Source organism: Lycium barbarum, chromosome 1 (genome assembly GCF_019175385.1).
Source record: "Lycium barbarum isolate Lr01 chromosome 1, ASM1917538v2, whole genome shotgun sequence".
Taxonomy (NCBI): Eukaryota; Viridiplantae; Streptophyta; class Magnoliopsida; order Solanales; family Solanaceae; genus Lycium; species Lycium barbarum.
The window spans coordinates 33,324,771-33,336,415 of NC_083337.1; positions in this window are offsets into that span (position 1 = coordinate 33,324,771).

Consider the following 11,645-nt stretch of genomic DNA (forward strand, 5'->3'; position numbering starts at 1 on the left):
CAAGTATACACCATATACCCCTTCATATACCAAAGTATACTCAAAGACATATGCTTGTATACTCAGTGAACATCTTGCATTATCAGTCCAAGAAAGGGTGATAAGAGAGAGATTTTGATAAAATGACTTCAACCATATTCCTATCAACTCAATACACAAAATATACACATGCATATACATTGTTATACACTTAATATTGTCTACATCTCAACCATGATACTTCATTTTTTATAGCAATGAGGATCTATTTTTAAGAGAAATGAGACCTTAATATTTTGCACCAATGGCATTAAAGCAGTAACAAAACAATATCCAATGGCAAGACATAATTATAAAGAGACAAGAGGGACACATAATGGTTCATGTAAGTGTCACGACCCAACCGAAGGGCCATGACGGGCACCGGAGCTAGCCTACCGAGCACCTCTTAAGATGCTTTTCATAATCATTTCTAGGTGGACCACATGACTAACTCATAAACATCATAATCTGTAAGGGCATAAATCCACAACATAATAGCACATCTATATGACCATCATCAACTATGCCCATATATATAAGCCGACACGGCTGCCAAAAATGATACAAAAAATATGAACCTATAGGACATCTAGCTATATATATCTGTCTACAAACCTCTAACAGGAGGGCATAACATCATAAAGATGGGACAGGACCCTGCCGTGCCCAAAATGTACACCAAAGAATAATACCACTAGACTGCAACTCCGAAGAAAATGAATCGCCCCTGTACAATCGCTGATAAAGCTCCTAGGGATCTGATCTGTCTCCTTGCGTACCTGCAGGAATGGACGCAGCGTCCATAAACAAAAATGACGTCAATACAAATAATGTACTGAGTATGTAAAGCATGAATAATAACATAATAAAAGATATGAGAATAAAATGAGATAAGAGGAGTAACTTGTACATCTGCCTGCCTCTTAAGGCGGATGTCATGCATGCTTAGCTTTTTTTTAAAAAAAAATATCTTATACATATATATAGTATACTGGCCAGCCATATGTCACGACCCGACTAGGGGCCATGACGGGTACCCGGGGCTAACCACCGAACACCACTCATTCCATTACTTATCATACTCACTTAGTGTACATTCATTAATTTATACTCAAATCATAGAAAAATCCTTCTTCATTTGGAAAACATGATTACTTTTATTTACATAAGCCCATCGGCTATCAAAATAATAATATAGATACAATAGTAACATCGTGAGGCGATACTACCCACACATGCATATCTACGAGCCTCTACTAGAGTATTAGACCTATGGACGGGACAAGACCCCGTCGTTGTTACACCTTGGAAATTTCATGTCGTTGCATAGTGAATGAACCAACGCGAGCTTAAGGGTCACACGAAGTTTTTAAGACTATAATACGAATATTTGGTGGTCTTAGAATGTGTACGTCAAGATATTGAAGTTATATGAATTGATGGAATAAGGATTGATAAGGATAAGTGAGGTTTAGGAAAGGTTCCGTAAATTATTGTGTTAAGAATTGTTTGGTTAGGTCTTGAGGACGAGTTATAGGGATGTTTAGATCATTAATGAAGTATTAAACAAGTGTTAAGAAGGTTGTATAGGGATTGGAGATCAAACGAAACGACGAGAACAACTTCGGAAAAAGCTGTGAGTTCCACGATCCCTTTCACAGACCGTGAAACCTTCCACGGACTGTATACTGGTCCGTGGAATACCCAGCAGAGATGATGGTCTTCTGGTGGTGATCCACGACCACTTCCATGAACCGTGAAGTGTTCCACGGACCGTGAAAGTGTCCGTGAAAGTCCCGACGAGTTGAATAAGTTCAATTATATAATGATGTTACCACTTCATTTATTTCATTCCCACACTTTTCTATCTCTCTCAAGACTTCTAGAGGATTCCACACTCTTCATCCACAAGAACTCAATAAAGATTGGTGATCGACTTCATCAAACCAACAAGAATCAAGTGGAAGAAACACATTAAAGTTCATCCAAGTCAAGGAATTCCTATGGAACTGAATTAGGGTTTTGGTGCATGAAGAGTATTCCTACTCAAGGATTATTCCTACACTATCTAAGGTATGTTTTATGATCTTTCCATGTGGATTAAGGGAATGAGAAGTTGAAACACTTGGATTGTAGAAGGGGTATAGGAAATGGGTCATAAAGATGAAAGTAATGAAGTTCTTGAGTTGTAGTTGAAATGAATCATGCCTATTGAGATGTTGTAGTTATAAGTATGTTATAAATGACATGTAGAACATGGGTTAATCATTAAATGTGAGAGAACATAATAGTGAACTATGACCATGATTATGGAGACATTTAAGTGAGATTGTGAAATATGGATAAGGTGGATGAATGATGATTGTTGCTTATAATATGGTGAATGTGATTATAGATGTTTGGGAGTTAATATACTATATGAGGAAAGTTGTATAAACAAAGGAAATGCTGCCCAATTTTCTCTAGCATTAGTAAGCACGTTTATATAATCAATTAGCTAATGTTAATACGAATTCTCTTGAAGGTAGAAACGTGAGCGTTGAAGGAGAACGATCAAGCGATAGAATAGCTAAACGAAAAAGGTATGTAAGACCAAACCTTTCTTTCTCAAGCATGAATCTTTCAAATTTTCCATGATCCTCCTATACGATGTAGACTATAAGTCCACGAATATACGAAGCGACATACGCACGTGATTAAGAAAGGAAATACGATACGAGTATGATAATGATGATGATGAACATAAGCATGAGAAATCCTAGTATAATAAAAGATGTCCATGAAGCTAATAATCCTAAGTATGTTTTCATCGATGCTTCTCCTTGCGTACACTCACCTTAGATTGTTAGTTCCTTCAAGGTGAGATATGATGTTGATGATTACTCCATAATATGATCGGGGGTTCACGACCTTATGTCACCCTGATATAGCCATAGTTACCTTCAAATCCTAATGTATGTCTTTAATGATAAATGTATAATGATGCTAAGTCATGATATGTCTATAAGATGATCAATAATATAAGATTATGTTATGCCTATGAGATGTGTAATAATGATGAAGCTCTGATTGATTAAATGACGATATGATTCCACCATGCCTAGATGGCCGGGCATGTCACCGCTAAGGCGGGCTGCATATGATACCACCGTTCCTAGATGGCCGGGCATGTCACCGCTAATGCGGGGTGCCCTGATTACACCGTGCCTAGAGGGCCGGACATGACACCACTAGTGGGCGGCATATGATGGTTACCCGGATGCGGGTTAACGATGATGATGATGATGTGATGATATATGTGTGCTATGATGATACATCTTCCATGATTATGTAAATATACGATATATGTATGAAATGTACTCATCTATAGAACTCATGCAGGTTATATCCTTCTCCTATGGTCTATAATTCTTCTACTATGTTTATTTCATTCTTGTCTTACATACCTAGTACAATGTTCGTACTGACGTCCGTTTTCTTTGGACGCTGTGTTCATGCCCACAGGTAGACAGAGAGGCGATCCAGACTCATAGGAGCTATTAGCTAATTTGAAGAGCACTCCATTTTCCGGATGTGTCATTGATTATTCTTTCGGTATATATGTATATGTATGTTTTGGGCACGATGGGGTCCTGTCCCGTCCATATGTCTAGTACTCTAGTAGAGGCTCGTAGAGGCACAGTGTGGGTTATATGGTCTCACAAGGTCACTACTGTATATATGTGTATGTTATCATTTTGATAGCCGAGAGGCTTATGTATATAAAAGTATTTATGTTCCCAAATGGAATACGATTTCCTTATGATTTGAGTATAAATTTGATAAAAGAGCGGTAAATGATTATAATGATTAATAGAACGAGTGGTGCTCGGTGGTAAGCCCTGGGTACCCGTTGCGGCCCCTAGTCGGGTCGTGACAGTCGTGCCCAAAATACATATACACATATATATACAAAAAAGAATAAACCAAATAGCACCTCCGGAGTAATGGAGTGCTCCTGTAAATCTGCTGAAACTCCTACGAGTCTGGATCACCTCCCTGTCTACCTGTGGGCATGAACACAGCGTCCAAAGAAAACGAACGTCAGTACGAACATTGGGTGAATGAAATGAACATAATAGAAGAATCATAAGACATAGGATGAAGATATAACCTGCGTGAGTATTGTGGGTGAATACATTTCATACATATATCATATACATATATATATATATATATATATATATATATATATATATATATATATATATATATATATATATATATAGTCATAGTACATGTGTCATCATAGCGCATATATCATCGCATCGTAATCATCATCGTTAACCTGCGTCCGGGTAACCATCATACGCCGCCCACTAGTGGTGATCATGCCCGGCCCTCTAGGCTTGGTGTAAACATAGCAGCCCACCTTAGAGGTGACATGCCCGGTCATTTAGGCGCGGTGGAATCGTATGAAGCCCGCCTTCGCGGTGACATGCCCGACCAACTAGGCGCGGTGGAATCGTATCGTCATGTAATCAATCATAAACTTAACATTTTTACACATCTCATAAGCATCTCATAAAGTTACATTATTGTAGCATAGCATGAACTAGCATCATTATACATTTATCATCAAACATACATTAGAACTTTAAGGCAACTATGGCTATGTCAGGGTGACATAAGGTCATGAACCCCCGATTATATTATGGAGTAATCATCAACATCATATATTACCTTGAAGGAACTAACATGTTAAGGTGAGTGTACACAAGGAAAAGCATCAATGGAACCATACCTAGAATCATTATCTTCATGGACATCTTACTTCACTCTCGGACTCTTTATACTTAAATCATCATCATCATCATTATCTTACTTGTCGTACCTCTTTTCTTTACAGTAATGGACTCATAGTTCTTTTATTTAGGAAGATTATGGGAAATTTAGAAGGTTCACGTCATAGGAGTCATGCCTTAGAAAGAAGGGACTATCCTTACATACCTCTTTCATTTAACAGTTTTTTTGCTCGATCGTTCCCCTTCGATGCTCGTGTTTCTACCTTCAAGAGGATTCACATCAACATTAATTAATCGATTATACGAATGTGTTACTACTGCTAGAGAAAATTGTACAGCACTTCCCTTGTTTCTACCACTTTCTCCATATCATATATCAACTCCCAAACATCCATAACAACACTCACAATATAATAGGAAACAATCATCATCCATCTATATTATCCGCATTTCATAATTTCACTTCAATTCTTCCATAATTGTGGTTATAGTTCACTATCGCGTTTTCTCACATATAGTACTTACCCCACATTCTAAATTTCATTTATAGCGTACTTATAATCAAAACGTATCAATATTAATAATTCACCCCAAACTACTACTCAACAATGACACTATTCACACATTCATGACCCATTTCCTATACCCTTCTACAATCCAAGTGTTTTAACTTTTCAACACTTTAAACAACATGAAATGATCATAAAACTCACCTTAGATGATGGAAGAATAAGCCTTGAGTGGAAATTTTCTTCTTTCACAAAACCCTAGTTCACTTCCCTTGGGATTTCTTGGCTTAGATGAACTTTGATGAGTTTCCTACAGTTGATTTTGTGGGTTTGATGTAGTTGATCATAGATTTCTCTTGGTTTCTTGTGGATGAAGAGTGGAGAGAATTCTAGAGGATTCTTGCAGTGTGGAGAGTGGAATATGAAATGAAATAAATGAGAGAGAGGGTCCTTATATTAACTTAAAATCTGTCCCGACCAGATTCTACGGACCAACATACTGTCCGTATAAATTATACTGACCGTATGTCTGGCCATAGATCTGGTCCAGTGAGGTGTGTTATTCTGGGCTAATTATACGGCCAGTATAATTTATACGACCAGTATGTTGGGCCGTATAATGCCTAGTTCATCCGAACTCTTTCTCGTTGACTCGTTTGATCTCCAATCCTTATGGACCATTCTTGACACTTGATTAACACCTTAATACCAATCAAAGGGACATTATCTGTCACGACCCAGCTGGGGGCCGCGATGAGTACCCGGGGCTAACCACCGAGCACCGCTCATGCTATCATTTCGTTAACCCATTTAACAATCATTCATCGATTCCTTGTAACTTTAGAAAGGATCTGGTTTTCATTACAAAATATAATGCTCTAACACAAGAACATATTTCAATATACTCATACACATACATACTATCCACGTCATGGAACCACATAACCCACATTGAGTATCTACGAGCCTCTATTGGATGACATATACCAATATACACAAAAGGATCAACCGAATAGCACCTCCGGAATAGTGGACTACTCCTGTAAATCTGTAGATGGCTCCTACGGATCTGCAGCGTCTCCCTGTCTACCTGTGGTCATGAGCACAACATCCAAAAAGAAAAGGATGTCAGTACGAACATTGTACTGAGTATGTAAAGCATACATCAAGAAATAAAGGAGAGAATAAGAAGATAAAGTAAGTGCAAGAAGATAACCAGTAACTGCTTGCCTCTTAAGGCGGATTCATGCATGCATACTCACAAAACATCGTATCATATATTGCTGTGGAACGTGCAGCCCGATCCATATATCATCATATATCAATATAATGCCGTGGAACGTACGGCCCGATCCATCACCCATAAATCCCGCGTCCGGGATGAGATCATAATATGCCAGCTGACCAGGTGGCTATGCGTCTATAGCGCCTCACCTTTCCCCATATCCCCTGAATACATATACATATCATATACATATATAATATGCATAGTATGCATGGGAGCCCAAGAAAAAGCTATGGCTCTATCGGAGTGACGTAAGGTCGGTAGCCTCCGACTATATTATGGATTAATCATGATCGTCATGTCTCGCCTTGAAGGAACAATTATTATAAGGTGGGACTATCAACGAAGAATACAGATATGAATAATAACATCAAGAGGAAACGTAAAATAGGGTCATAATCTTATAAGAAGTCAATCCATATATTTTTGGAATCTTAAAGAAAAATGTAGTCATCATTCATGAGTAAAATCGAGAAGTCAATAGATGGCTCAACGTTCTCATGTCGTCTTTGAAATCGTGAACTTGGAACCTTTAAACATAAAATCGTTCTCATCATAATGATATTCTCATTTTTGACATCATCAGTGTCATGGAAAACATATCCATCGTTTTTAGCATAAGAGCTCACATAATCACGAACTTTGGTTTGGAGAATACGAATATCTTGGGAAAACACTTATGGATTATCAGGAAGGAAATCATACCTTGGAATCTTAGGCTTTTGAACTTTTGATAACAAGGAAAATATGGAAACATTTATGAAATCATAACCTAGGGATCATGCCTTTGAAAGAAGGGACGAGCCTTAACATACCTTGGACGTTTACCATTCTTATCGCTTGCTCGTTTCCCTTATGATGCACTCGTGTATACCTTCAAGAGAGTTCATGCCGTCATTAGTTAGACAGTTATAAGAACGGGCTTCTATTTATAGGGAAAATTGGGCAGCATCTCCTTTGTTTCTATTACGTTTCTCATATTCTATTTCAGCTCCCAAACATTCACAACAATAATCACAATATAGAAACCAACAATCATCGCTTATATACATTTAGCAAAATCCACCAATTTCCTCCAATTTCTCCACATTTAGTGGTTTTAGCCTATCATCACATCTCCTCATACGTCACACTTGTCCCATGGTCTAAACGTTACTTATAATGTATTCATGGTTACAACATATCAACATTCATGATTTCCATCCAACTACCATTCAATTGTGACACTACTCATCCTTTTAAAAACTCATTTTCCATGTTTTTCTATAATCCAAGAATCTTAGCCTTCCAATACCTCAAACAACATAGTAAAATCATGAAACATACCTTAGATGATGGTGGAACAAGCTTTGAATGGAATTCTTCCTCTTGCACAAAAGTTTCACTTCGCCTCCTTAGGGTTTTCTTGAAGAAGATGAATCCTACTTGAGTTTCATATGCTTTGCTCCATGGATTTTATGTTGTTGATCTTCAATTCCCCTTGAATTTTCTTATGGATGAATGTTAGAGTATTCTCTAGAGGGTTCTTGAAGTGAAGAGTGGAAATGAAATGAAAATAAAATGGAAAGGGTCCCTTATATTTAAAATTGAAATCTGGCCGACCTACTTTATACGGACCAACATACGGTCCGTATAATTTTTACTGACCGTATGTTGGACCGTATGTTTGGTCCAGTGAGATATATTGTGCTGGGCCAAATCCATGGTTGGACATACGGTCCGTGGATTTTATACGGCCAGTATGTCTGGCCGTATGTTTGCCCAGTTTTTCGAGACTTGTTCTCGTCGACTCGTTTGATCTCCGATCCTTATGGAACCTTCTTAGTACTTGCTTAACACCTCAATACCAATCTTAGGGACGTTATAACATGTCTCTAACCATCATTATGCCATCACAGAATCGTTACCCATTATTTTCATCTGATACACAACATATGGTTTGCTTTTCCTTACTAACTTTCGTTCCTCATCTCGGATGTCTTGAGAATCTTAATTAGGGCCATTTATATCATTCCTTGCTCGTCAAAACATCGCATATGTTATGTCCTTCGCTCACCCATTCACTGTACATGTACGGAGGATTTCCAAGGTGTAACATTATCACTCTTCTCCGAAACATCTTTAAGCCATCATTAACCTGTCGCTCATAATTCTTACCCGACACGCAACATATCCCTTTCTTTCCTTGACAACCTTCTTCCCTTACGTCAAATGTCTCTGAATCTCGATTAGGATCATCAAATGCTATTTCTTACTTATCAAAACATCGTATACGTCGTGCCCTTCGCTAACCTATTCACTATACGTTACTGGAAATTTTCCAAGGTGTAACACCATATAGGCACGGTGTGATCATCATGTCATCATCATCCCGCGTTCGAGTATCCCGCGTCCGGGATAATATCATAAGTTTTCCACTGCAGTGGTGTGCACATCTACATGCCTGCCTGACCGATTATACCGCGGCGCGGTGTGAGAAAATACATACATAAGATTATCATTATGGAACTATCATCATGAACATATCTCACCTTGAAAGGACAAAATCATAACATGAGATCAACATCAATGAATAAGATCAACAACAATAAGATGAGATCAATAATCATAAGATAAGATCAATAATATCATAAGAACTTCAAGAACCATAGGCTTTTAGTATTTCTAGGAATAGGGACATTATGGATATCATGTGTAAGTCATAGCAATAAGATCATGCCTTAAGAAAGAAAGAGACAGCCTTAATATACCTTATCGTCTCCTTAATTGACTTAAAGCCCATCCTCCCGAGCTTATAAATCTACATTAAAGATGATTTACACTAAGGGTAAGTCATTGAAACGTTTATAAGGTCAAACTAGATTAATTGGTAAGCTAACGAAATTTGGGCAGCATCTCCCCTGTATCACTTACTCCCACCAAATTTCAAAACGACTCCCAAGTAAAGCAACAATAACAACATCAACAATACCATAGCCAAGATATTTATATTCAAATTGAACTCAAATCAATCCAAACTTCTTTTCATAATCAATCCATAACAACAACTTTAACACAATCCCTTATACACTTGTATACAACACTTCCTCACCATCATTATTATCCCTCATAGCAATATTATACTCATAACATACTAATAATCATAGCTCAAGTTAATTTACTACTCAAAATATCATCAAATTCATATTTGAACCTTTCCTCGAATTTTCTCTCCTCAAATCTTAACATAATTACCAAATAAACTCATTAGCATGGAACTAAGATAAAATCTTACCTCAAAATTCAAGAACACTTCAATTCCAAGGTTACTCCACCTTAAAAAATACTCACCGAAGCATCTTCAAGAAGAGGAGACAAGTGTTGACCTCACTTGGAAACCCTAACCACTTTAATCTTCACTTTGTTATTTGATTTAAGCTTGAAAATATGTTGGAATATGTTTGGAGAGGTTTCTAGGACTTGGGTTTATGTTAAAATGAAATAAAATTAAGAGGGGATCATAATTATATAATTCTAGAAACTCACCGCCTCAATTTTTAGGGTCACAGATTACTGACCGTAATTCAAATTATGGTCAAATTACTGGCCGTAATTCAAATTACGGTTCGTAATTTAAAATCGTAATGTTTTATATAGGCCATAACTTTCTCTGTATTTCACAGGTTTGCGATTTATCAGTTGCATTAGAAAGAAGACTCTCTAAACTTCAATTTACATAGGTTATGGATTCCATAACTCCGCATATTCTAGGAGATATGCCTCTCTAAAGTTGGACCAAAATTTATATCCAAAATTCTGCCAGATTTTCCCAAATTTCAACAAACTTAGTTTCTTCTATTCACTTGATGTCAGAACCTTTAAATACTTGTCTAACAGTTATTAAAAGTCTTCCTTAACCTTATAGGGGTATCATAGCCTCTCTGGAATCACGTTAGTTTTCTTACGACGACGCGAAAATTTACGAGGTGTAACATTCTTTCCCACTTGTGTTAAACTCTTAGGAAATCTATAAAAATTTTGGCAGAGTTTCCCTTGTAACTATAGTACTACCAACCTGTCATAACATCCTAAATATACAAAGCCACACAGGGCTACACCAAGCAATAGCAACAATGGCCTCACACAATCAATAATCATAAAAATTGAAAACCTACTGACCTGAAGGCAATGGTGTCCCTGTCTGGGATCCCTTTTGGGGTAAAACGAGCGAGGATGTCACGACCCAACTAGACAGCCATGACGGGCACCTGGAGCTAACCCACCGAGCACCTCTGAACATACATCTCATAATCATTTCTAGGTGGACTATAAAGATAGCTCATGGGTATCATAATCTGTAAGGGCATATATCACAAGATAATAACACATCACTATATAATCATCAATGACTATGTCCATAAACATAGGCCAACAAGGTTGCTAAAATATAATACAACAATATGAACTGATAACGATATGGGACTTCTAGCTGCACACATCTGTCTACGAGCCTCTATATAGAATACATGAATCCATAAAGATGGGGCAGGACTCCGCCATGCCCAAGTATATATATATATATATATATATATATATATATATATATACAAGAGTAGTACCAATAAGCTGCAGCTCCGGAACAACTAGAGCCTTTCTGAAACTCCGTTGATGAAGACCCTAAGGATCAAATCCATCTACCTGTCTACCTGCGGGCATGAATGCAGTGTCCACAGGAAGGGACATCAGTACAAATAGTGTACTGAGTATGTAAGGCACGAATAACAATGTAACAATAAATACGGAACATAACATGAGATAAAGATAACCTGTACATCTGATTGCCTCATAAGGCGGATAGCATGCATGCTTAGCTTTATAAAGAAAACATTCTTCATACATATATATAACATAATCATTAGCCCACGTTCGGGGTAGCCATCTCACACCTCCCACTAGTGGTGCTGACCGGCCATATAGGCTAGGTGTTACCATCGTTATCTATAGTCGCCCACCGTAGTGGTGCTGCCCGACCATATAGGCACGGTGTTATTATCATTATCCATAGCC